Source organism: Hemicordylus capensis, chromosome 4 (assembly GCF_027244095.1).
Source record: "Hemicordylus capensis ecotype Gifberg chromosome 4, rHemCap1.1.pri, whole genome shotgun sequence".
Lineage (NCBI taxonomy): Eukaryota > Metazoa > Chordata > Lepidosauria > Squamata > Cordylidae > Hemicordylus > Hemicordylus capensis.
This window is the reverse complement of record NC_069660.1, coordinates 191790743-191817837: the sequence shown is the minus strand read 5'-3', so window position 1 is coordinate 191817837 and position 27095 is coordinate 191790743. Positions and strand designations below refer to the sequence as shown.

The window sequence follows — 27095 nt, the reverse complement described above, 5'->3', positions numbered from 1 at the left end:
AGTTGTAAGAGATGGGGAGGCTCTTATTTCAGCAGGAAGAGTGTTCCAAAGTGTGTTCCAAAGCCTTGGGGCAGCAATGGAGAAGGCCCGTCCCTGAGTAGACACCAGACGAGCCAGTGGCAATTACAGATGAACCTCTCCTGTTGATCTCAATGGCCAGTGTGGTTCATAATGAAGAAGATGTTCCCTTAAATACTCAGGGCCCAAGCTGTTTAGGGCTCTATAGGCTATTAATAATAATAATCATCATCATCATCATCATCATCATCATAATTTGATTTATATACCACCCTTCCAAAAATGGCTCAGGGTGGTTTCACAGAGAAATAATAAATAAATAAGATGGCTCACAGTCTAAAAAGAAACATAAGATAGACACCAGCAACAATCACAGAAGGTACATCTTGGGCGCTGAGTATGTAATAATAATAATGATAATAATAATAATAATAATAATAATAATTCAATTTCTATACCGCCCTTCCAAAAATGGCTTAGGGCGGTTTACACAGAGAAATAATAAATAAATAAGATAAGATGGCTTCCTGTCCCCAAAGGGCTCACAGTCTAAAAAGAAACATAAGATAGACGCCTACAACAGTCACTGGAGGTATTGTGCTGGGGGTGGATAGGGCCAGTTACTCTCCCCCTGCTAAATAAAGAGAATCACCACATTTAAGAGAATGTCTTCTTCGTTATGAACCACAGCGCCCATTAAAAGATATGATAGTTCTGTATCTGACAGGTTCCATGTAAGGATCTGCATTTTGTTTTTATTAATCTTATATCCTGAAACCATGCCAAAATGATTTATATGCTCCATTATTGAGTCCAAAGAATGCTTTGGTTGAGTAATTGTAAGAACTACATCATCTGCATGCAATTTTATTTTATGTTCTTGGTCCACCATTTTAATTCCAGAGACTTTTTGTTACTGCTGTATCTTCATCGCTGATGGTTCAAGAGCTAGGATAAACAACAGTGGTGAAAGGGGACAGCCTTGTGTCATGCCGTTCGTAATCGTGCATTTTTTTAATATAATCCCATTCACCATTAACTTTGCTGATTGTTCCTGGTAAATGCTTTGAATCCAAGAAAGAAAATTAGGAACGCAGTTCGTTTTTTCTAATATTTTAAACAAGGAGGACCAATCAAGATTGTCAAAAGCTTTCTCTGCATCCAAGAAAACCACCGCTGCTTTACTCTTACTCTTTGAGATATCATCTATTGCATTCAATATATATCTCAGATTGTCTTTCATGTATCTCTTTGGTACAAATCCTGTCTAATCCGGATATATTATATCAATGAAAAAACATTTCAGCCTTCCTGCCAAAATAACCACAAAACATTTGTAATCCACATTCAGCAGAGAAATTAGCGTGTACGATCTGGTCTAGTTGGATCCTTCCCTTCTTTATGAATAAGAGAAATGAATGCTTCTTACCAGTGTATGACAATGTAATATTTCATTCATCACTTGGGTCAATGGGCTGATTAATATTTCTTGAAAAGACTTGTAATAAACCACAGAAAATCCATCCAGGTCTGGTGCATCAGGCCTCAGATGCTGTATTACCTCTTTTGTCTCTTCCTCTGAAATTGGTTTATTCAGCCACTCTTTCTGCTGATCAGTGAACTCTGATATTTGTAAATCCTCTAAATACCGTGAAACCTTCTGCACCTCTGTATGTTCTTCCTATCATTTTTCTTCCCGGTTGGCTTAAGGCTGTAATAATAAAATTGATCAAGATTTAGTGTTTCCTTTCTGTATAATCTGGTATAGTATTCCATAAATCTATCATCTTATCCATATTTGAGACAATTCTTCCCCATTCCAGATTAAAGTGATAGTTCTCTTTTCCTGCTCTTTTCTCAACTGGTGCACCAATAATTTGCCAGGCTTATTACCTTTCTCAAAATATTTTTGTCTTGCAAAAGTTATGTTCCTGTATGTCTCTGTTGTCTCTATGAGATCCATTTGTTTACGGAGCTCCTTTATGCTTTGCCATATATCTGTCGAGGGATTCATCTTATGAGCCATTTCCAAACTATTCAACCCGTTCAATAAGGACTCCTTCTGTTGCTGCTGAACTTTCTTCCACCTCAAAGCCATTGAAATGAGCAATCCTCTCATGAAGGCTTTACTGGATTCCCATACTGATCATGAAACGTCAGGTGTCATATTTCTCTGGAAGAAGCTCTTTAGTTCATATTGTTATTTAAGCTTAACCTCTTCCTGCAGTAACAGAAGATTATTCAGTCTCTATCTTCTTGGAGCAGTAGGTTCTTTATTAAACCCAATCATCAATGGATTATGATCCACATATGTTAATGGTGCAACCTCCACTTGAATAAATCTCGATAATGCAGATTTTGAAGTCAAACACATATCAATCCTTGAATATGTTTGATGACATTGGGGAAAAATGGTATAGCCCTTCTCCAAGGGATGTTTATATCGCCATACATCTAAAGACAGGAGCGCCATATTTCTTAGCAATTTGCCGGAATTCTTCTTGTGTCCTGTTTTATCAAGAACTGGTGAGAAAACTGCATTCCAGTCTCCCCTCACTAAAATTTCTCCTTTAGTTATCTCAAGCAGTGACTGAAAAAATTGCTCATAAAATCCAGTTTTATTGTCATTTGGAGCATACATTGAAGCAATCGTGATTTTTTGTAGTTGTTGGGTTTGGAACCTCAGTATAATATATATGCCAGCTTTATCTTGAGTTTATTCCTCCAAGATCCATGACAAATTCTTGATATAAATCACCACCCCATTTTTTTTCTTATCCCCAGTGGCTACATAACTTTGACCAAGAAATTTACAGTCCAGTAAATTGGCATTACTCATCTTAATGTGAGTCTCTTGAAGGCAAATGATGTCTGCTTTTTCTTTTTTCAATTTCAAAAAGGATTTTTCTCCTTTTAAACTGGCTATTCAAGCCATTAACATTTACACTAAATATTTTTAATTCACCCATCATTCTAAATAATTAAAATTATTTTGACCTATTCTTTGTCTTCTTTTCTAAAAAGCCAAAGCTTGATCCCATTTCAAGTCTTCAGATTGGTCAGATTGGTCCCCCCTCTGGGATTTTATCTGGCACAGTCAAAGTGTTTGTCACATTCAGAGAAACCAGTAGACACTTTGCATCCTGAGTCATATATATCTGTGCTTTCCCTCGGTCCATAAAAACTTCCAGACAAAAAGGTATTGACCATCTATATTGTTTCTGTAAATTCCCAGTGAAATAAGCTTTTACCATTGAGTTTTCTGGGTATTTTATTGTTTAATGAGAAAATATTTGAGCATAAGCTTACCTGTTTCATTTACCAGGAAAATGGTTAAGAAACATACAGGGAAAGGAGATGAAAAAGGAGATGACTCTGAAGGTGCTGAAGGTCAAAATCAACAAGACGGCTTACAAGTTCCTTGAGATATGATTTCCCTTCCCCAATTATGAGAAATCTTTGCCACAGAATTACATAGTGCAACTGAGAAGACTGAGAAGACTACTCAGTGAATTGAGCAGAAACTAGACTCCTTTCAGTCAGAAGTGAAATCCAGATTTGACGTGATAGAAAAGAAAATAGTCAATCACAATCAGCATTTAGATATGATGGCAGAGACTCAGAAGGAATTGATAATTGAGAAGCCTGAGCGAGAATTCAAATGTAAAAGACTTGATCACCGAGTTCAGATTTTGGAATTTCAGTTTTGTTCATGTAATTTGAAACTCCGTGGTGTGGGTGAAGAGGTGGGTAAGGAGAATTTGGAAAAGGAGATTGAAGATCTCCTTTTGCAATTTTTGGATCTTGATTCAGAAGACTCTCTTGATATCCAAGAGATCTATAGGGTGAATTCTAGATACGCTCAAGATCCCCCCCCCCAAGAGATATAATTATAAAATTTGCAAATAAAAGGATCAAAGATTTCAATATCAGTAACAACCAAGTTAATCAAATGCTTGTAACGAGTGGCTGCCATAAGAGGTGAGTCTGGAGATCACTCTCTCTTTGAGGACTCTATATTCCTGAATGCTTCTGAATATAGGATTTTTCTTCTTCTCTCTGTTGGCTGAAATATCCTTGTTATGAAGGGGAGCCCGACGATTTCCTTTGCGAGGACTGAATATCTGGGCTGAACATTGAAGAAAGGTCTTGGAATGAAGTCTAATCTTTAGTGCCTAGCCTCTGATTTTATCCCATCCCATGTTTATTTTATGTTGCATATAATTGAATGACATTTGATATTATCTCCAGATAGTTCTTCCTTCCTTCCTTCCTTCCTTCCTTCCTCCCTCCCTTCCTTCCTCCCTCCCTCCCTCCCTCCTTTCTTTCTTTCTTTCTTTCTTTCTTTCTTTCTTTCTTTCTTTCTTTCTTTCTTTCTTTCTTTCTTTCTAACACTTGCGGCTATCTGTAAATACTGTAAGCAAAGTGGCCAGAAAGATTTCTGAGAACTCTGAGAATTCTTATCCAAGTGTATCAAAGCTTCTGTGAAACCTGGTGTTTTATATTTGGGAAATTAGGAAAAATTAATAAATTAGGGAATTTAATGTAGAATTCCTGTATAAATATTTTTTCTTTTTATGCCCTTACCCTTTTCATACATACATTAACAGATCTTCCTCCTTTCCCATTTCTTTCCCTTCCTGCTTTCTCCATCCTTCCTTTAATTATGTATCGTGAGGCGCAAAATGGACCAGGTTGCTTAGTGATGGCTTTGTATTTGTAGAGTGCATTGAAAGCTCCAATCTCTGTTCAAATAAGCCATGTCTTAACAACATTGTCACCATAATTTGCCCTTGCTGTCTTAAAATGCTTTGTGGTTGGGGATTGGCTAGCAGTGTACCTGTATGAGATTTTTCCAAATGGGAGGGGGGTCCTTTGCCAATGTCAACAATAATTCAATAGTTCAACATTCAGCAAGCCCATCTTTGCTGTCCCAAGGCCGTGAAAAACAGAATTAGCCATTTTTCCTAAAATGCAAGAGGGAGGCAGGGAAGTGGGAATTTGCTGCAGCTACAGGTGGTGAGTGTTGCCTTTACTTTGCCAGGTACTTCTGTTTAGCCTAGATTTTTCCCTGAGGTACAAGCCAAAGGGTGCAAGTTAAAGGGCTCTCATCCTTTGTTCTCAGTCTGAGGTGAGGCACCATGATCCTGACTGATTCTGAAGATTATCTCATCCTCCTCTTCTCCCTAATGCTTATGTAGAGATTGGAAAGCCCAGTCTGTGAGTCCTTTCTCATGAATGCACGAGAGGGCTAGCTGGCAGGCAGTGGGAAAGCCCGCCTTCCCCACAGACCATCTCCGAGGATTGTCTGGGTGCACTAATTGTGTGCCCACACAGTGCCCTAGGCAGTGCAGAGGTGCTGGGGCTGAGATGTGTCATCCCAGCCATCCTACAATACAGCGTGTGAGTGTGTGGTGCATTGTGGAAATCCCGCCCCCAGTGACGACCAGCAGCCTGCTCCTGTATCAGCACCAGTCAGCTCTGACACACGTGCAGTTAGCCCAAGTTAAGGGTGTGCTTGGTTAAGTGCAAGGCCTTAACCTTGACTAACTAGCAGTCTCCCATGGCGGGTTTGCCACAAGGTGCTGCCAGGAAGCAAAGCCTGGGCTTGGCTTCCTTAGCTCAGTCTTGGCTGCTTGTGAAAACAGCCTCTGTGTGTTTTGATGGAAGAGAAAGGCAAGAAGCCTAAGGACTCACCAAAACCCCATTTAACAGCACCAGTTTTGAAACAATGCAAGTTACCTGCTTCTTCAGAGCAGGTATACTTGTTGGACATTTCTGGCTTCTTACACAGTCCCTGTTTCTAATGCATTCTAATGCTGGAGTATCTTGTAGCAGATATCCCAGTTCCTTCCTCAGCATTACAAGATTATCTCTATGATAAGGTTGCTGGTCCATCAGCTGAGGCCAAAAAACCCCCCTCTGATAGGTGTCAGTTGATGGATGACCGGCGTACCCTGGTCGGGAAGACAACAGATGCTATTTTCTGTAAATTAGGTTGTTTGGGGGATGAGCTTGAAAAACTTAAACCCTAAAAGCTGTAACTATAGAACTTAGTAATTTAAAACAACAAATGATTCACCTGAGAGTAAGAAAAGTTAATAATTTAATGAAAGGGGATATTGCTGTAAAGGAGTCCACCTCTTTTCAGCCTAAATCTTATATGGTGGGAGGGCAAGCTATATATCTAAAAGGCAGGAGTGATGTACATGGAGAAACATCATCCCAGAATAATTCCATAACTTCAGCGTTACAGCTATAAAGGTCCTGCTGCTTTCTATAGATGCTCTCAAGTTCCTTTAATCACAGAACAGCAAGATTATCTTAAAAGGAGGCAGGAAAGAGGGTTGATAGGGAAAGGGGTGTTCTTTAGGAGGCTCCTAAATAACACATGGCTGCTCCCCATGTATAATGTGTACCATTCTTCATGTACTGAATGTTAATGGTGTGTGCTTAGCATAATAGTTAATCTAACTCTTTTAGATTTGTAGTATAGAATCTGAAAGAATGATAGAAGAAATCTCAGAGGAGGGAAGGCAAGTCTTTTAATGACTTTAACCAGAAAGCCAATGTTTGCTTTACTAGAAGAACTGAAAGCATGGAGATAGACACGACCACCATCATCACTCAGTTGAAAAATTGAAATATTTCATGGAAATTTGATGTTGATGAATGTCCTCCAAATGTCCCATAATCTGATTCTGGTACAGATAGGACACAGATAGGACCCATACCATAGTGCCCCAATGTAGATGCTCTCCAGTAGCCATTTTCACCTTCTTGTGTAGACTGGTGGCTTGGCAGGCAGCACAGTAAAGCTTCAGTTAGGTCCCAGATGCTGTCACAAAAATGCACAGCAACCTCCGAAGCAACTGGGAATATGGACAGGGATCCATCTTATTTATTTATTAGTTCTCTGTGTAAATCGCCCTGAGCCATTTTTGGAAGCGCAGCATAGAAATCAATCAAACAAACAAACAAACAAATGTTCTAATAGTTCCCATAATCTATGAACCCTGCCACATATGCTTGTTGATGCTAGAAAACCATTTGCAGCACCCATTACACTGGTAAGTTAGGGACAATAGGGAGAGCTTGAAGAGGGTTAATATTGGGTGGTGTGGTATAAGGCCTAAACAGATACAGTTAGGCTCAGGCCTGGGCAGTGGAAGGGTCTATATGCAATTTTAATCTGGATCTGGAAAAGAACCATGCAAGGAACCCAATGTCCAGAGTCAAACCCCTCTCTCTAATTTTGGATCTCACACCATTGTTTGTTTAATGTGTGATTGGTTGGAAAAGGCCCAGACAAAGTGATAAACTGTTTAAGCGGTTCTCTTCTAGACCTGTCCTACGTACTGCTTCCTTCCTTTTTTTTTTTAATTCACTGGACTCAATATTCTTTTGTGGATGACAATGAATAGTTGCAGCCTGTACCTTATCCTTTACACACAAGCTTCAGAGAGAGAGAGAGAGAGAGAGAGAGAGAGAGAGAGAGAGAGAGAGAGAGAGACTCTCCAACAATCTGTGTACAGTGAACACATATGTTCAACCCATTATATGTGTAGCCTGTATTTGAGGGGGTCTGTCCCCATGTTCTCTTTTAAAATGAATTCATGTACATTGATTCACACAAAAATGTGTGTATATATAGACACTGGTATACACACAGAACAGCATCGCTACATTTGCATGTAATGGGAAACCAGATTTAAATAGAGCAGAGGTTGGATTCCTTGTACATCCAAATGCAAGGAACCTGTGTCCCATTCAAAAAGCAGCCTGAGGTTTCCCTCCCCAAACTCTAATTTGAATCATCAGCTTATTGTGAGTTTTGCTGCTCCTGCCTGAGGTTTGCGTTTGACAGCATCACATCTGAATGCTGAGCTGCAGGCAGCCTCCTCCAAGACCAGAGTTGAGGTAAGGAAGGTTCTCCCTCCCACCATTCTGACTGGCTGCTGCGGCTGCCCTTCATGAGAAGTAGGAAGCCCAGCAGTCAGTTCCCCCACCTGCCAAGCCAGTTCCCTCCTCCTTTCTGCAGTCTCCCTGATTGCAGTTCGGGTCCTGGGGTTACATATGAATGCAGACAGGTTAGCACATGGGAAGGGGATTTGTGGAACCACGGGTCCATTGGACCCTCCATTCCGCATTATGTGCAAATGCAGCCTCTGTTTCACAGAAGATCAGTAAAGATAATCTACAACCACAGATGATTTCCCCCCCTAAAGAAATGTGGCTTTATATTCTTCCAGCTCCACAAACCTTCCACAAAAACTTCCCTCCCACCCATTTCAGCACCCACACACAGAATGTTCAAAATGATGACACAATATATAAGATTCATTTGGAACATTAGCTTTGTTTGCAATTCCTTGTTTGCAGCTGGTGTATACTTTCCCATTGCTTCAGTTGAAGAACACGAGTCGAAATAGTGGATGACACTCTGCTTGCATGCTAGTACTAATGTTCTTGGATGGGTTCGTTAGCCACAATCTGAGGCCCTGTCAAAAAGCTCATTCTAATCTCCTCCATTTTATATGTACACAGTGCAGTAGCGATGTGGAATGAAAGTGTATTAAAAGTTTTGACAAATTAAGACCTTCAGGCTTAGAGAAACTTTGGGTTGAATTAATAGAACAGCTGTATATAGGATTTTCTGGTCTGTAAAGTTATGAACCCTTGTTTATAACGTCCTATTTTCCACTCCAGAATTCCAAAGTTCTACAGGTGATCTCACCTTGCTTCAGTCTTCTGGGAGTCATTATTACCTCTCTTTGCTCCTTACTACCCACAATACAGTGTTCTGAAGTGAACTGGAAGAATTGGGAACTGGAACTGGAATTATCCATTGAGTTGTACACAGAGTGCTGGGCATGTCCAGTTTGCTGCAGGTTGCAGTCCATTTGGTTCCATCATGCCCTTTTCACCTTCTACATTACTGATGCATATGTGAGCTTTTGTGTTGTTGTTTTTAGGGATGTGCGAAACATTTCGGATACAAAACGTTTTGTACCCAAAACAGCCTGTTTCAGGTGTTTTGTAGACAAAACAAAACACCCATTTTCCAGATCCAAAAGTTTTGTATACAAAACAAAACGTCCCTGTTTCGGCTACAAAACGTTTTGTTGTTTCGGACCTCCATTTTGTGGTGATCTCTGAGTCAGTCTCCATTTTGTGTTTGACATCTTTTTGAATTTCCCACCCTTCTAGCCTTCTGATCGGTGACCTAAATCATGGGCTGACCTACTGACAATTCCCTCCTTGTTCCCCATTAGCTCTTTTGCTTCTTGCCACTCTTTACTGACCCCACATTGGCCAGGGGAAGGGTGGCTAACCCATGGGGTGCTGGGTTCTGCTGTTTCTGTGGTATTCTGAGTGTAGATTATCTGGTAGCATATGAGAGTGGATTCTTGTTTTTCACTGAAAATCTCATATGCTACCAGAGAATCTACAATGAACACCTCAGAAACAACAAAACCCAGTACCCCACAGGCTTGTGGGTATGGGGGTGGTTGGCACCCTATATGCACTACACAACCCCTCGCTCTGGGCAACCCCAGTGCCCCCCAAGTGGAATTATGGGGCTGCTGAAACCACCATTATTCCCTATGGGAGAAATCTTAAAGACACGTAAACTTCAACAAACCACAAAAGATCGGCCCTTTGCCCAATTCATTTGAAATAATTCTGGAAGTTTCCTTGCCCCCATTGGGCACTACCACCCACCACACTCTGCTCTGGGTCATCCCTTTCCCCTTGATTTGAAGCGATACATTTGCTGGAATCCCCATTATTCCCTATGGGAGAATTCTTAAAGATGTGTAAACTTTAAAAAAAAATCACCACAAAAATCAGCCCTTTGCCTAATTCCTTTGAAATTTGGGTGGTAGCTTCCACCCATTGGACACAACCACCACCACCCACTCTTTTTGCCCTGGGACCCTTTTAAAAAATCCAAATCGATTTGGATTCGGAAAATTTGGGTACAAAACAAAACAGGGCAGATTTGGACTCAGAAAATTTGGGTACAAAACAAAACGGGGATGTTTTGATTCGGATACAAATTGAAACAAGAAAATTCCAAAATGCACACTCCTAGTTTTTCCCCAATATGCACATTAATACACCACAAAAAAGAAATCTTGATGTGACTCTGGTTGTACTGGGTTTTTGAATGTGTAGTGTGGCACCAGCCACTTACAGTCTGATGCTGACTGGAGCGGCAAGACGGTACACTGCTGCCCTGCACCAGCGATTTTTCAGACAGCGCCAGCAGGGGAAACATGGGGGTGGGAGGGAAGAGCACCCTATCTGCTTATTAAAGGTTAGGTTCGAACCTTTACCTTTAACTTAAAGGTTAGGTTTGTACCCCACCATCAAACTGGTTGAACCGCTGGACGACTGAACTGGTTCAAAGGTCCTGGAAAGGGCCTTTGAACTGGTTCATGCACATCCCTACTGTACACTCCCCAGCTGTTACCGGATTTCACCTAAAGTGAAATTGAAAGTAAATTTGGACGTTTCTCCTAAAGTGGAATGGAGAGAGAAATGTTTTGATGGGGCTAGTGAGGTTTTCCAGGGAGTTTTTGTACTTCTGTATCCAGGGCTGGTCTTAGGGGTGGGTGAGCTGGGTGATCACTCAGAGCATCTAACTGAAGGGGATGCCAAGCTGAACTTGCAAAAGCCACACTATTTGGAAACTGCTATTAACTATGCAGGGTGGGATGTGGAATGCTATTTGTCCTAGAGCAAGCCCTGAGCCTACTTTATAGCATGAGTTCTATTTTCAAAACTACTGTTTTTGGAATATTTATTTATTTCCCTAACAAAAATGGATCTAGGAAATGTTGAAAATTGGAGTCTTAAAATGTGTGTCATTTGACAAAGGTGAAAAGAACTACCGCTGTTTAGCCTAGATAAAAACTGGTGTTAGCTTGATTATTATCTTCAGATTTTTCAAAAGCTGCCACAGAGATGATGGGGGATGGTATTTTCTGTTTTTCGAGCGTGCAGGGCATACTGGAGAGACCCCTGGAGCTGGGAGGTGGCTTTTCGCCTCCCCTCCAGAGGTCTACTCGTGAGTAGCCGCAGTGCAGAGCTGCGCCAGAGCTACTCACAATCAGGAAGCCCGGGTTAGCGGAGGGCTCGCTCCACTAACCTGGGCTTAGGGGAGGGCTAAAAAAGCGGGTGACCTGCTTTGACTCAGCTGGGCTTGGCTGCGAGCCTGGTGAGTCTCACGATTGGTGGAAAACGGGCTAAGCACCCTTAGCCTGCTTTCCACTGATCGTCAGAATAGCTCCACTGTGTGCGTACACACCGGCCAGACTTACTCCAAAGTCCGTTCAAGATGTTTGGAAGCACCACACACACAAATTGGGCTTTGTTTTCCAAATTCTACATTGTCTCAATGTATTTACTGGTTTTTAAAATCCTGCTTTTAAGTGAGTTTTTCTTAAAACACTGCAGCAAATGCCAGGAGGGAGAGGTACTGACTAAAGCAGTGTTTCTCAACCACCAGTCTGCGGACCAGTCCCGGACCACAAGGCATTGCATGCTGGTCCGTGAGGCATTACTAATAAAAATCACACACACACACACCCAAAAAACAATTATGGGCTGGCGGGGGGCCCCAGGGGATCTCTGGAGCTCCTTTCCAGGCAGCCCATTGCTGGATAACGTTCATTTCACTTCCTTGAAAGGAACATTATCCAGTAGTGAGGACTGCCTGGAAATACGCTCTGGGAGAGCGGTCTGAATTTTTTTTGGGGGGGGGGTGCCAGGGGATGGGGTTGGGGGCGAGGGGGCGATCCCCTTACAAACAGCTGATCCGGGAAACTGCACACGAATAATGTACCAGTCCATCACTCCAAAGATGTTGCGAAACACTGGACTGAAGTGTTTACATAATCATTAACATGACAAGATGAAAGCATTCTTTAGGAATGCAAATAGAACTGCCTTGCTTAGATGCAAAGAGTGGAAAAGCCAGTTTTCAGGAAGCAAACTCTTTGAAAGTTATAGTTACAAAACCTCTGTGTATGCTCAAGTTGACTTTTTGGAACAATATTAGTCTGCTTGCCTATGGTTTTTGCTGATTAAAAAGAGATTTTAAAACTGATATAAAGCACACCACACATGTGTTGGGGGAAAGGGAAGAAATCCATTAGTGTATACAAATGCTCCCAGTCTAGGACATGGGGTTTTGAAGGCAACATTGTGTTTCTCCCCATGGAGCTCCCAAACACTCACTCACTCACTCACTCTCTTTCTCTCTATGCCTCTCTCTCTCTATGGCTCAAGGAAAACATGGAGGCATGCAATGTGAACCTGCACAAAAAGGAAACCTGAGAGCAGAGGGGAGGGGCTGCTTTTCTCATGCCACGAGTGTAATTCAAAGTGGCTTCACTCAACATTTATCCTGAGAGCTGGAAGCTATGTTTGGGAAAGCTCCGGGAGGTTTTTCAGATGATGACATAACCACGACTTTACTGGGTGGGTGTGCATTCACATAGCAGCCAGATTTACAGTCAGTGCAATATTTCAGAGAGCACTTCACACATGATTCAGGTTTTCCCCTCCATATTGGAACCTAGCCCTATTCCCGTCTGGGGTTAAAAAAAAAAAATCCTCTTTTTGCATCGGAGTATCAGTTATGCCCTGAACTCACAGTAAAGCCTTGTGATAAACCTGTGGTAAAGCTTGCTGTCTGAAAAGTCTCCAGGAGGTTGTATGGAGCTGCATAACTATACTAGTGAGCACTGTAGTGGAGGTGTTGGCAAAAATCAGGAATGCCTGCATGACTATATAGGCAGTTGTCCAGGTACTCTGACCCCATATACATGGTCAAATAACACTCCAGTGGTTATGTTGGTGTTAATTGTCATGTAAATACAATCGATACAAGTCAATCTTCTGCAAGCAGAATGTTTGCACCAGGGAGTTTTCTCAGTCCTCCTGCACTGCAGTTTTCTGAAGAGCCACTCCTGAGGACTGGAGATCCTTTGAAACAGCATGTGGTGTGATGCAGGGAGGACGGGGCTGCAATGGAGGGAGAAGTCTTGCAGAGGCAACAGATAGTTAACACAGTACATGGAAATTATGCTTGGCATTTAAAGATAAAGTGTGCCGTTGAGTCGGTTTCAACTCCTGGCGCCCACAGAGCCCTGTGGTTTTCTTTGGTAGAATATTGGAGGGGTTTACCATTACCATCTCACGTGCAGTATGAGATGATGCCTTTCAGCATCTTCTTATATTGCTGCTGCCCGATATAGGTATTTTACACAAGCTTTTTGTGTGTTGAAATGTTCCATGTATTTTTTTTTTAATTTCTTAAATCACACACTCACAAGGTAGGTTTGTTGTTGTCATTTCCTGCATATTGCAGGTGGGAGGGACAGAATATGACAGAAGAGAGGTGGCCTAAGGCCACCCCAGTGTGAGGCAGGATTTGAACTGGGGAATTCCTTGATTCGTATCTTAGTCACTGTACCTCTCTAGCTCTCACAAAGGAGAGTCAAAATTCCCCATATTTGCCCCACTCTTTCATCTACCCGCTGGGACTACTGATTGTGAAAAAAGGAGGGAGAACAGGAAGAAGAGATTCAGCTTGTGGCAGCTACGTATAATATTTGGCCCCCCAAGCAAGCGTGTGGCGCTCTGAGAATCACAGTCTAGGCTGTGCCAAGGATTAGCAAATGTGGGGGGGGGGCTGTTGTGCAGTGCGAAATGGAGGGGCATAGGTGGCGTTTCAAGGAAGGCAGCAATTGGGTTATGGTTTTGAGACTGGAGTAATTTGGGGCTCCATGTTCATCTTGTGATTTCAAGGAGCCAGGCTGAAAGCACATGAAGATGGCAGGCAGTTGTACTACTGAGGCACAAAATCATCAACCTTTAACAGAATCTGTGCATGCACTGCAGGCTCAAGAGCCAGATTTTTCTCCTCTCTTTCCTGACCCAAGCTTCCTTCACTGACACTTGTCAAATCAAATTGGGTGCCACTTTTTAGAAAGAGAACAAAGAGACAAAGAGCTTTAAATGCTGCCTTTCTTTTGATAACTCACGTTTGTTCTCAGAGATGAAGTAACACTCTAAAAATTATCTGGTTACATTGTTGGCAAAACTCTTATTTAGTGTACCACTCCTGGAAAAGACCCTGGGAATCAGAAGCAGATCCCTGGCTACTCATTGGCTGCTTAAACAGAGGCCTATTAGATCCAAACGGGCTGAATTGATTATACAGCAGCAGAAGGAGCTCAGTGCACAGTGAGCATCGAGGCGAGGAAGCAAGAAAGAGGAAGAGAATATGTACTATGGCATCAGTATGTAACTGCTGGAGCCAGATAATCCTGCTACCTAGCTCCCTCCGTGGACAACTTACTGTGCTGCTTTCTCCCTTCGTGAGAGGATTTCACAGCTGTATGCCTGTGAAACAGCTAACAGGACTGGACCTTGGAATAGTTCATTTGACTTATAAGCTGCATCTCTGAAATACTGGTTCATTACTGACAACTCTGGACTCAATAAGACCCCCTAAGAACTGAAGATACATACAAAATCATATCTGAGGTAAGTGGCTTCACTTATATTTGGTTTTGGTTCATGTAGTTGTTTATTGTCAGCCTGAATGTTTGCGGTTTCATTCGATATGTGAGTATTAGAAAGCAAGAGAGAGAGGTACACTGCATAAATGGGGGGAAAGATGAATTGTTAATAATGGTTATTCTTTAGCCTCAAAACAAGAGCACTGACATTATGTTTTTGTAGCTACTTGGGAAATGTTTTGATAGCAAGCTCTTCTCTCCTCCCTCCCACCATGGGTTATGCAGTTTACACTGGGAGAACAACCCAGTAAAATAAGATATTTCAGTGGTTTCATTAATTCTTTACTGTTCCTGCTGCACTTGCCAGGTAGCCTGGCTTTTCGGTTTCCAATGCTACGTTTGCAACTGGTTTGAAATATTTCCCACTTGTGAAGTTAACTCCTATGCCAAGCTATTGTTGGTTGTTGAAAACATCATGACTTGCCAGGTACCATACATGCTACCGTAACGCATCTAGCATGTATTGTGCCTGCAGACAGATGATGAGGATTTTGGAGGGGAAATGTGAATCCTGTGAGGTTGTGCTCTTGTGTGTCTAGTGCCATGAGCACTTGGACCAATTGCACACACTTGTGCACAAATGACACCTTTAAAATCACTGGGCTGCAAAGGGAATAGTTTCTTAAGCCCTCTGGAAACTCATAGGCTCCATATATAAGCTATACAAACTTGGGTCGGTGTGCGTATAGAACTAAAAGGGCAGCATTGTGACTTCGTATTAATGGGTTCTGCATTATGTCTCTCCAGCTGATCTGTATCACCTTTTAAATATCACCTTGTTTGCTCATCCCACTGCTATGATCACAGCCAATTCCCCCCTGGTTTTTAACTGTTCAGCTGCTATGATTTCTTCTTATGTGTAGAGAAATGGGGGTTGCTATATCAGAGCTTTTGATCAGCTTATTTGCACAGCCAGACACAACTTTCCTGGGGGCTGTCCAATTAGCACAGTTTGCATAGTGTGTTATCACTGCAATGGTGGCTTCTTACCTGTGAAGATTAGCCTTGCACAGGCACACTCTGATTCCTCTTTCTCCCCCCTCTCCTTTTATACAGATTAAACTGAGTAGGTGCTGTCTGTGCAACATTTAATATACTTGACCTTATTTCAAAGACAAATATTAGACAATGCGTTAACAATTACCCAGTTATATTAATGAAATTTCCTATGGGGAAGTGTCAGAATATTAGGCTGTCTGGATACTATGCATGTTGACCTTAAATCTCACTGTGTTCACTGATGCTTACTCTCATGTAGATGTGCATAGGATTGTAGCCTTGGTTACATGTAGTAAAAGGAAATCAGAAACATATTTCTTTTTTTTAAAAAAATCAACTGCTGTTTTAAAGAACCAGGATGGTTTTGAAATGGTTCTGAATGGTAAACTGAGGGAGTTGTAACTGTATGTGGTTTGGGTTTTTAAAAAATTTGTATAGAGGAAGAACTTGCTGTTTTTAATACTGAATGGGTTATGCAATTAACAAATGACAGGCAAATCTGCAGTGATACTATACATACAATGTCATATTGGTTGTCTACTAAATATACTGGGTTTTCCTTCAGCTAAGAGCACAATCCAGCAAAAGTTAAGCACACTCAAACTCCAGTGATTTCAATGTGAAAGCTAAGCCCATGTTTAAATCTGTCCCACTGAGATAAATGGGACCCAGAAGCACATATCTTCAGCTGGGTTGCATCTTTAATTTTATGAACAGTAACCTCTACCTTTCCTGCATATGTTTCATGGGCATTATTCTCCATCTCTGGCAATGCAACCTTCTATATTTAGAGACTGATCTAAAGCTTATTGAAATCCGGAGTCAGTTTTCCTTTGAAACTAATGGGCCCCATTATGCATGCAAGTGATTGCACCGCATAGTATCATTGGGGTTGTATTATGGTAGCCCTGGTTTTATGATGACACTCAATTAAAGCTGGCAGACCATTGGGAGCTACCACAGAAAGTGAGGGTAGCAGAGATTTTTGTCTATTAAGGTAGACTGATTGTGGCATTCTATTCTGTCCTAGAGTGCATTAAAGTAAAAAATTGTAATGTCTCAGTTTACATTTCCAGCATTACAGTTCAGTCAGGTAGAGTGCTATAGAGGTCAATTAGGTGGCTCAGTTAGTTGGAATAAGTTTTTTCCTCTCCCCATTGAACATCCTTATTTATTGTGCTTCTGCTCCTTAATGCACTGTGTATTAAAAAACGTTTCTAAATCCCTTTCCTCCTAGTAATTCCCTTCATGGAGACTTTATTTTCCTTTCACATTCTTTCATTAAGGAATTCATAGATATTATTAGATCTTTTTAAAGTGAAGGCAATATAACTGACTCCCACTCTTATGCAGTATCTAAAAACATTAGTACTCTTATAAGCTTATGTGTGGGCGGAGGGTGGGGGAGGGAGAGGGAGAGAAACGGAAATTAGGGAAAAATCATAGTTTGAATAAGAACATTTATATGCATGTCTGTGTATCCCAAGCTTCTGTTTTGCAAAGCTAAAATGGGTGAGAGACTTTAAGGAGAATTTGCTCTACATGTGTTCTTTGTTGTAACTTGGCCCTGAGATAAACTCCTATCTCAAACTAGTTTTACGTAGTTTGAACAATCAGGTTTCCTTTATAGTCTTGAGCATAGTCAATATTGATCTATGACACTCTTGAATTTTGGCTATTACCCAGACCATCCCATCTTCATAACCTTTGCCTGTTTGGGAACTAATTTTCTTTACGCTGTGAAACAAACTTTCCCTGCAGTTAAGTTAGAGCCATTAGGGGGCTCTTTCTTCCTATGTTATCCACACAGCAGGCTATGCTCCAAAGATACTGTTGGAGTGTTCTAGCTGAAAAATGTTCTGCTTCAATGGGTTTATTTTGAATGCAGAAGCATTTTAATCAACTAGAAATATTTATCCTCCTAGTTTCTCCAGATTATTAAAAGGTGTAAATGTTGTACACTGCTCCTTCAGTAATACTTTAGATTTCTTTTTGTCTACTGGAAAAGCTGGGTTACAGTGCTATTAGGAGAACAGCAAAAACAAATAGTTTTTAATGTTTGAAGAAGCTGATTTAGCTACTCAGTATTGCATATGGTGTGCATTTAGAAGATTCTAGTCAGGTTCCACCCCCATGACATCTTCAGTTTCAGGTAGCATGGCTGGCAGTGTGCTACCTCCCAACACTTGAATTGGATCTAATCAGAGGCGTAACTAGGGAAAACGGCGCCCGGGGCAAGCACTGAAATTGTGCCCCCCCGCTGCGCCCCCCCCGCCTCCGCCCCCCCAGCATACATCTGACTGACACACATTACAAGGCCATTTGTTTCTATTTTACGCCACTTTAAGTGTTATGAGAATCCTGGGAGTTGTAGTCTGGGGAGGGTGCTAAGCATTCTCTCTTTGAGATCCCTAGCCTCCTGACACAACTACTCAGATCATTTTCACAGATGGTCCTTCCCCCACCCCCTGCTTTCACTTCCCAGTTGGTGAAGAAATACTTTGGCTTGATTATAGATTCCATAGTGCATATATATTCTTCCTTCAGTCCCCCATCCTTTTTTACCTTGCATAAACAACATTCACAAATCACACTTGTCCCAGTCTACATGAAGTGCTCAGATTACAACCTTCTTCCCCTTCCTCTAAACATTTTTACAGGTGACAGAAACAAGCATTTCTGGTGCTATTTTTGTGCACATATGGACATTCTTTATGCAAAATCTTTATGCGATCTTAAAAAGAATCAGAAGATAGACACCAGCAACAGGCGCGGGAGGGGTGCTGTGCTGGGGATGGAGAGGTCCAGGTGCTCTCCTCCTGCTACAGAGAAGAGGAGCACCACTTTTAAAAAGGTGCCTCTTTGCTCAGTTTGCAGGGGGTGCCCAAACTGCCAGTTCTGAACTCCTGGAAGTTCCAGTTTGTTGACCGGAGCATGGCTGGGAAGTGAAGAGCAGCAGGGGGTCCCCACACTGGGGAGGAAGGGGGGGAAGCTTCTCACTTCCCAAGCACTTTCTTAATTGTGTACAGCTGGTGCCCGGGTGCCCGTGCGCTGTGCCCCCCCTATTGTCAGGGAGACTTCCTGACGCACACATCTCAACACATGATGCAACCCAGAGAGAGATGCGATCACACGCACGGACAGCCAGGCACACTCACACATGCGCCACTTGCCCGCTAACCCCTGTGACACACGTGCACGCAGAGTTGGTGTCCTCTTGCACCACCATTTCTGTGCACCCACTCAGTTCGCAAGTTTGTAAGCGAGATCGGCCATCCTCAAAGAGGAAAGTGCGTCGTGGTGCTGTCACGTCCCAACCCAGAGAGATAGGCACCACATCACATCATCACAACTCGTTCTGCTGTTGACGGGAACCTTGACAAAGCTCTTCATGACACTGCTTGCCATCCTAACAAGCAGGAAACATCCGTGCAGGATGACAGGATCAGATCCCCACCCACCCCCATCCCTCCATCCCCGCACATCCATACACTCGCGGCTGTTTCTCTGGCATCTTTCTTTCCCAGGCACCCCAAACCATGATGTGCACCCTAAGCCAGGAGGAGCCAGCATGCGGGGGGGGGCTCGGCGTGGGGTTTTCCCGCCGGCCACGGCCACCCCAGTGTGCTGTCCGGTACAGCGAGAGCAGGACACGCTGCTGCTGCTGCTGCCGCCGCTGCCCATCCACACACCGTTTCGCAGCCACTCCTGTTTCCCTCGGGGAAAGTCATGGCTGAAGGCTGCGGCGGGTGCCAGCAGCAGCAGCGTCGTCCCTCCGGAGCGAGCGACCCCCGAGCTGGGCTCCGGCACTCCACAAGCCTGCTCCAGTGCCCGGCCAGACCTCCCCCTGTGTGCGCACCCAGAGAGGGGCCCTTGTTGCCCCACTAGGGCTGGCCCAGGTAGCAGCAGGAGCGGTGGCTGGCTCCAGGGGTGCCCGGCCACAGAGAGGCACGCCGCTTCTGCCCCGCGCCTGGCATGCCTGCCGCGGCTCTTCCTGGACCCCGCGCTTGGGCTGCAGCAGCCGCCCCGTCACCGCAAAAGTTCCCGGCCATCGTGGCTCGCTTGCTCCCTCCGGCCCGGGCAGCTCCCGGCAGCGCTCCGAATGCGGTGTCCCACTCCCGCCGAGGAGCCCCTGGCTGGCTCGCTCACTCACTCACCGCCACCGCCGCACGCCCCTCTCACCGCCTGCCCTTCCTTTCTCTTGTTGTCCGTCCGTGTGTGCCACTGCCTGCGCCTGCAGCCCCAGCAACACTCGGCTCTCCTCTCCGCGCCACGTGCAGAAGGCGAGCCAAGCTGGGAGGAGGAGGATGGACGCACGCATGCACAGCGCGACGTGCGTGATTAGACACTCCCTCTGGCCTGATCAGTTCCGTCGTCGTGGCAACAAGCAGCACTGTGAACTAGGCGCCCGCCACGGCGCCCGCCCGCCGCCAAGCCGAAGCCAGCCAGGCCAGCAGCAAAGCAATGGGGGGGGCACTGGCACGGAAGGGACCGCTCATGGGGGAGGGGGCGCCGATGCACTCCCTTGAGTGCTGTAATTTTTATTTTAAATTTTTTAAAAAAATTGGGGGGATCGGCGGGGCTCATGGCAGCGCCCCCCACGTGACCCTCAAAGATGGCGCCCGGGGCACGTGCCCCCCCGTCCCCCTATCATTACGCCTCTGGATCTAATCCCCAACTCTGTAGGTGCTAACATGAACTGAAATGATTCAGACCACATGTCACAATCTTTGGGTCATTTACTTGTAATATTTGTATTAAGACTAGTGCCCTATCTACACTAGACAGTCCCTTTAGTCGGTTGTTCTACTGTGCAACTATTTTTTATAGGTTTAAAGCAAAACAAGAAAAGTAATCCACACATTTTCTAACACACTGAGCACATGTGCAGGTTCTGTTCTTTTTTCGTTTGTATTACAGATCTTTTTTTAAAGATTTGGACCTTCAGCTTGTAGAAGAAAAACCTATTTATCCGATGAAATGCATATTTATATTGGCTTAATAGTCATTTCCTCTTCCCAGGGAAGAAGAACCATAGTTCAGTGAGGGGGCAAAGAAGCTTTTTCTCAAAACCCTCACCACACTACAATCCAAAATTCTGGGGAGCCCCCTGACACGGGGAGGCTTGTTGTAGCCTCCCCGTTGTGGGTCTGTTCATGAGTGGCCATGCTGCGGTGACACATGATTAGGAAAATGGGGTTAGTGGAGCACATGTTCCGCTAACCTCATTTAATGGGGGGGTGGGGATTTAAGAGGGCTGGCTGCTGGGAGCTGCATGGCTCCCGTACAGCACATAACCAACTGAAACCAAGCTGGGCTCCCTTAGCTCAGTTTTGGCTGGTTGTGAGAATAGCCTCAATCTGTTTTATTGATCCCTTGAAGAGATTGTTGCCCTTAACAGGCCTTATGAAGTGAGTTGTTTGCTTCTGAAACAGTCTTATGACTTGAAATGCAATTGACCTTCATATAGTATTTATCTTTTTATTTTGAAATCTCTTCCCTTTTTCATTTGTGTGCTGATTGCCTTTCCTCCTGGTTGCGAGTGCTCCGCAAACCTGGTCTTAAATATCATGAGTAGCTGTGGCGCGGCTCTGCGCTGAGGTTACTCACGAGTAGACCCCTGGAGGGGAGGCAAAAAGCCACCTCCCGGCTCTGGGGGTCTCCCCAGTATGCCCTGCATGCTCGCACAGGGCATACTGGAGCTTCCAGCAGCCATGTGGCCCCCAAGCTCCCCAGCCCCCACCGGCTCCATCACGGAGCTGCCAATCGTGTGGGCGGCCGATCCGGCCGCCGAGGACTCACTCCCTGCTCGTGTGCTCTCCCCATCCACCCTTCTAGACTGGGTCTCACTGATCGTGAGACCCGGCTCATGAGCTTGCATGCCACCCCAACCCTCTTTCCTCCTCTCTCATGTGCAAGAGAAAGAGAGTGAATTGCTCTTCCTTTCATTTGAAGAACAAACTACAATTCCCTGTTAAGTACAACTGCGGAGCTATGATTTGTTAGCTAATGATAGTTAGCAGAATCCAGGATCCAATATCAAGCCAGGATTGAATGGTTGTTTGATATCCTAGTTCTTCTGCTTATAGGACTGGTTCAGATGATATTTGTCTGGCCTGAGCACATACGATATGGGACATGAGTACACATGTCCTTTTCTCCCTTCTGGCATTCTGGGGAGTGTTTCCCTAGTCACATGTGGGGTGTGTGTGTAATAATTCAAAATTGTACTTTATTTGTAGTATGTATAGTTCACATGAAGCACTCCCCCATGTGGCGAGGGAAAAGTGTCCTGGTGCACTGGAAGGGGGAAAATATGTGAGAGCTCACATATTGATGGTGTGTGCTCAGGCTGGTTAGACAAGTATCTGAATGACACAAAGTTCCTCAAGTTCATACATAACACTGAACTCCAGTTTGTTCAGAAATCAAAGACTCTATATCTACATTCCTCCTGTTGCATGTGGGAGAGAGGAGCACATGACTCACTTAGCTTTGGCCACATGGTCTAATCATAGTTTAGCAAAATGCTCAGTCCTAGAAAGAAATGAATGTACAGGTGTGTACACTTGTGTTTTTGTATGTGAATGACTGTCCATGCATTAATTTTAAAAGTGGACTTGGGTACAAACCTTCTAAATGCCAGATACAATTAAGAAGTGTACTACGATTAAATCTGTTGAACCATAATGTGTGAATGTAAACCACCCAGAGACGTAAGTTTTGGGTGGTATAAAAATATGTTAAATAAATAAATGTACACACCATGCACAGATTGTATGTGTACTGAACAAAATGTGTGAATAGGGTTTCTACTTGAATATGTAATCACTAATTTTGCTTTGCCTTTTCAAGTTGGAAAATGAATGAAAAAATATATAATTTTGCATTGTATTCTAAGATTCCTAATTAAACCACTAAAAAGAGAAAAAGCCACTTGCTTGTTTAAAGTTTTGAATTTGTATAAATATCTCTGTTCCATTTTAGATGGTTTTCTAATCACGCGCTGCTGGTGCAGACAATTACGTTTTGCTTCATGAGTTATTCCATAGGCATGCCTATGAAGTAGTTGGTTCTAATTATGCTTGCAAGTGTGAGTAATTCTTGTAAGCAGAATCATCAGTTTTTTATAAAGTAGACTCTCCAGCTTTTTGGAATCGCTTGTTGTGGAGAAATGAGTGAGTAGGGAGTGACTATTGTTCGAAAGTGGCTTCAGCAGCTGTTCAATTTCTGATCGATATCTCAAGCAAGGTTTGAAACAGCAACATGCTAAATGTAAATTATAGTCACTGCATTATAATTGCCAACAGCTACATTTTTGTATAATGTCCTCTAATCTGTGATGTAAGAGAGATCCGATGTGGCTTCAGCATAGGGTTTAATGCATGACCTGTCTGGTGGAATGCAGCCCTCCAGCCACAAATTATGGTCTTTCAGGTGCTTGACAACTTCCCTGTTTGTAGGTGAGCAGGAATTAGGGATGTGCAAACAGTTTTAATTCCAAACCTGTTCAAAGTCGAACCGGTTCAGTTTGATGTCTCGATGTCAAGCTGAACACCCTCTGGTTTGCCTTGATATCAGACTGAACCTCCCCCCGCTGGCCATTTGAAGGATTCACAATTTTTTTAAAAAACAACAACAACAACAAATATTTTATTTTAATTTTTGTACTTACCCCCTCCAAGTGGCTTCTCTGAGGCCACGGGGGAGTCCACGGATGCTGCCCCTCCCGCCAACGGTGCACCAGCAGCAGAGACAAGCACGTGCCGTGAAGGGCGCGTGCGCGCCGCCAGCTCTTTCTAGTTTAACCCTTACAGAGACAACGACGGGGGCAGGGGCGGCAGGGAGGAACTCTGCCGCCCCAAGAACGTTTTTGCCAACTCCAGCGCCGGAGGGGGGAAGAGCGGCGGGGGGGGGTGTTAAGTACTACTGCCCCCCCAAAGACACACTCCCCCACCCTGCTGAACTGCTGGACCTCCGGAATTCCGGACCGGCCCGGAGTCCTTTTCTATGGCCCTGGAACAGTCTGTGCACACCACTACCTGCATCGTCCACAATTTACACCCCCCCACACACACACAAATTTTACTATGCTTTTTGTTACCACTATTCAGCCTCATTTAAGATTTTTTTTACTTCATGAGCTGAGCTTCAGTGGGGGGGCATTCGGGGGGGGGGACATATTGTCTCTGGGCCCACTCCAACCTTGCTACACCCCTGCCCCTAGCAGGAGCCAAAAACAGGTAGACTATTGATCGCCTAGCAAGCCCCTCTTTATTGGGTTTGAGTCTGCTTCATTATATTTTAGTGGTTCAGTATGGGCTTGGTGTCTCAAGCTTGTGAAGGCCATTTTCCCTTTAATTTGTTTTCTTTATCTGCCTCAACTGTGTGATTCAGATAGGCTTAGTTGTGGTGTGGATGGAGTTTAACATTTGGTTTTAGGGGATGCAAAATGGTCACACATTCCAATTTCTGACATTAGTGTAAAAAAGAATCTGTGAATTGCAGACTCAGATTTTCTGTCATATATATATTTTTTTCAATTACTTAGGCCTGGAATGGCCAGTGCGAGGTTGACATGTGCCCCCTCCATGGCCAGCAGGCCTTATAACACAGACTGGATAGACCTTAGGCTGCCTGCAGTCTAGCAGCCTAACAAGGGACTAGTGGTTTGACAACAACTCTGTAAGAGAGTTCAGTATTATTGCCCCCATATTGCAAATGTGAGGATGAGGTTTGCTTGTCTAAGGTGACTTGGGGAGTATATAAACGCTTTATTCATTCCACAACCCATGCTTATTTTGTGGTTGGTTAAAATATACCCTTTAGAAATATATACACACCCATTTACAGGGCTTTGAAATTCTTCAGAAGGAAGAGCAAGCAATGCAAAGTGATACTATGGTAAACAGAAGTGACTCTGAAACTCCAACTAATGAAATCTATTAAAGGCTGGGGCATAGCGCTTCAATATAAATAAAACATTAACCACGGCTGGATGTTTAAAGATGGCTAAAACATTTCCTCTGAAGTGTCTCTACATGAAACTAGAGAAGCATCTTAACTGGATGTTAACAAACTTGCTGTCATGCTGACTTCTTCAGCCTCTTTCCCAAGCCTGAGCTTTAGTGAGGTGCCCTCCTCCCTTCAGCTGGCCTTTGGTCTCCCTCCAATGGTCAACATTCCATGGCATTTGCTTAATAGCTGTGGACAACTCACATGAAGGCAACCTTTTATTTTCCAATTGTGTTAAAGCAGATATTGAGGCTGTTCTCACATGCAGGCGAAACCGGACTAAGGAAGCCTAGCCCCTTTCATCTGCACATGAGAACTGTCAAGAGCTGCCCAGCTCCCAGCAGAAAATCACTTAGGGAGCCTGCCTTCAAAACTAGGTTAAGGGAGCAAGTGCTCTCTTGAACTTGTTTTTTTCAATCGTCTGCTTGCAGCCAGGGCTGGGAGACTGCAGGGCTCCCTGCCAGCACCCTGCAGACAGGGGAGACCCTCCAGAGAAGACTGCAGGGCTCCCTGCCAGCACCAGGGGAATCCCCATAATGCACTGTGCACTTGGGCCTTCTGGCCTCCAAACCTGCCTAGTTCCCGCAGCAGTGGAGGATCAGCTAGGTGAGTGATCCACACACCTAGCAAAGAGGAACGGGTCGTCTGCAGGGGAGGTAAGTTTAAGGCTTCCTCCCCTCACCCCTTTGAGCTCTTTCTCATGATCTTGAGAAAGGGCTCATTATCTGCAAGGTTAATGAATTAGATCATTAAAAGATTTGGAGACAATGGGAAACAGAACACACAAAAGCTTCTTGTCCCCTCTGCTAGCAAGATGTCCACCAAATGGTAGAAATGTTGATGAACATGGGTTGAGGATCGGTGAATCATTGCATAATGAACAAAAATTGTGTGGTGGTGGTGGTGCTATCTCCTATCTCTTGGCATTGTTGTTTCAGGTAGCAACTGACTCTTCACTTCACCCTTACTGGTCATAACCATTCCCCTTAATTCCATCCACTGCTTCCATTCAAGTTGCTTAGACTCTGCTTTTCACAGGTTCTCCATGTTTACCTTGCCTGCATATTCACGTACAGCTGCCACCCCCCACCTCTCTATCAGAGGTTAATTTAAATCAATACAAATGCATGTAAACTTCTATGAACATGTAGGATGGACTATATGGTTCAATAAATTGATTGAAATTCACAGTACCTGGTCTATTTTTATTGCTCCTGTGATGAAAGGAGAAGAGGACTATAAATTTAGGCAGTAGCTGGGATTATGGATTTGCCATTCCTGTTTAATGTATGGCCATAATTGTCCCTTATCCAACCCCTCAGAGTTCAATTTGAGATAAGGACCATTTGGTGTTAGTTTTTTGGCAGTTGTTTGAAGCACTCAATAATGTCACATCACGTGGTGGAAGGGATTGTTAACCATGCAAATAGGTGTGAGATAAAGAAAGGAATTGGTCTACAAGGCTGCATACTCACAAAGGCACCAAGGCTGCAGAATTCTTCATATCTGAGTTCATGACAAATGGGGAATGTTTGGCATAAGGGGGGTGGGGTTTCTAAACTGCAGACTCTTGAAAATATTTCTATGATAGCTTTGGGCAGAGATGTGCAGACCGCCCCCCCCCCAAAAAAAATTTGCTGGTCTTTTTGTTCTTCTCCCCCACCCTAACTAAATTCTTTGGATATTGTGCATGAACAGAAATCTCCAAAAATGCCTTCACATTTCCTTTTTGTTGAAATCAGTGGCATTTTTCATTTGGGGGGCGGGGAATGTTGATTTTGAATCTGATAACTTGAATTGGCAATAAATTAAAGTGGAAACTATACCACAAGCAGAGATGGTCATGTGGGGGTGGGGGGTGGGGGAGGTGTGAAAGTGTGTCCAACAATCTGCATTCATGGTTTCATCATATCCCTGCAGAAGTGGTCTCAGCATATGAACCAGCCACATATTCCAGCCACATATATTAACCACAGCCATATATACTGTTGTCCTACTAAAAGAATTGGACTAGCCTCCACATAGACTGAACTTTGATGGGTCCTTCTTGAAAACCTCCTAGAACATTAACCATTTCTGGTTAGAGATGTGCAAACTGGCTTGATGTTTGAGAGGTTCCAAGTCGAGCTGGTTCGGTTCGATGGTCTGGGGTCGAACTGAACCACTCCGTTTGTTTGATCTGACCCCAGACTGAACACCCCCTGACTGTTTGGGGGTTTGCAAGGTGTTGTTTTTTTGTTTTTTTAAAATTAAGTCACTTACACAGGCACGGCAGCATCCAAAATGGCTGCCGTGCCTCAGTTCGAAGGCCCCAAAAGCGGCCAAACAGGCCCATGGCAGCAATAAGGGAGGCTGGTGTGTGGGGGGGTTAACCTCCGCGGACCCTCCCCCACCACCTCAAGGAACTCTCCTAAAGGGGGTAAGTTACAATTTTTTTAAAAAAAAAACCTTGCGAACCCCCCC

General features: G+C 43.8%; 2 protein-coding genes across 14 annotated transcripts in view; one reads left to right on the top strand and one right to left on the bottom strand.

Moving 5' to 3' along the window:
- LOC128322537 (uncharacterized) overlaps nucleotides 1-27095 on the bottom strand; it is a 184862-nt gene that overhangs the window by 63214 nt on the left and 94553 nt on the right. Inside the window, exon 1 of one of the 8 annotated variants that reach the window (XM_053243968.1) lies at nucleotides 19775-19910. The exons of the other annotated variants lie outside the window; for them this stretch is intronic. The gene's annotated coding sequence lies outside the window, so the exon portion shown is untranslated. Of the gene's footprint in view, nucleotides 1-19774; nucleotides 19911-27095 lie in introns of those variants that run through there. 8 annotated transcript variants of the gene reach the window in all.
- Nucleotides 14200-27095, top strand: part of CDH18 (cadherin 18) — an 896981-nt gene continuing 884085 nt past the window's right edge. For all 6 annotated transcript variants that reach the window (XM_053243963.1, XM_053243962.1, XM_053243957.1 and 3 more), the window contains exon 1: nucleotides 14200-14583. The gene's annotated coding sequence lies outside the window, so the exon portion shown is untranslated. The remainder of the gene's footprint in view (nucleotides 14584-27095) is intronic.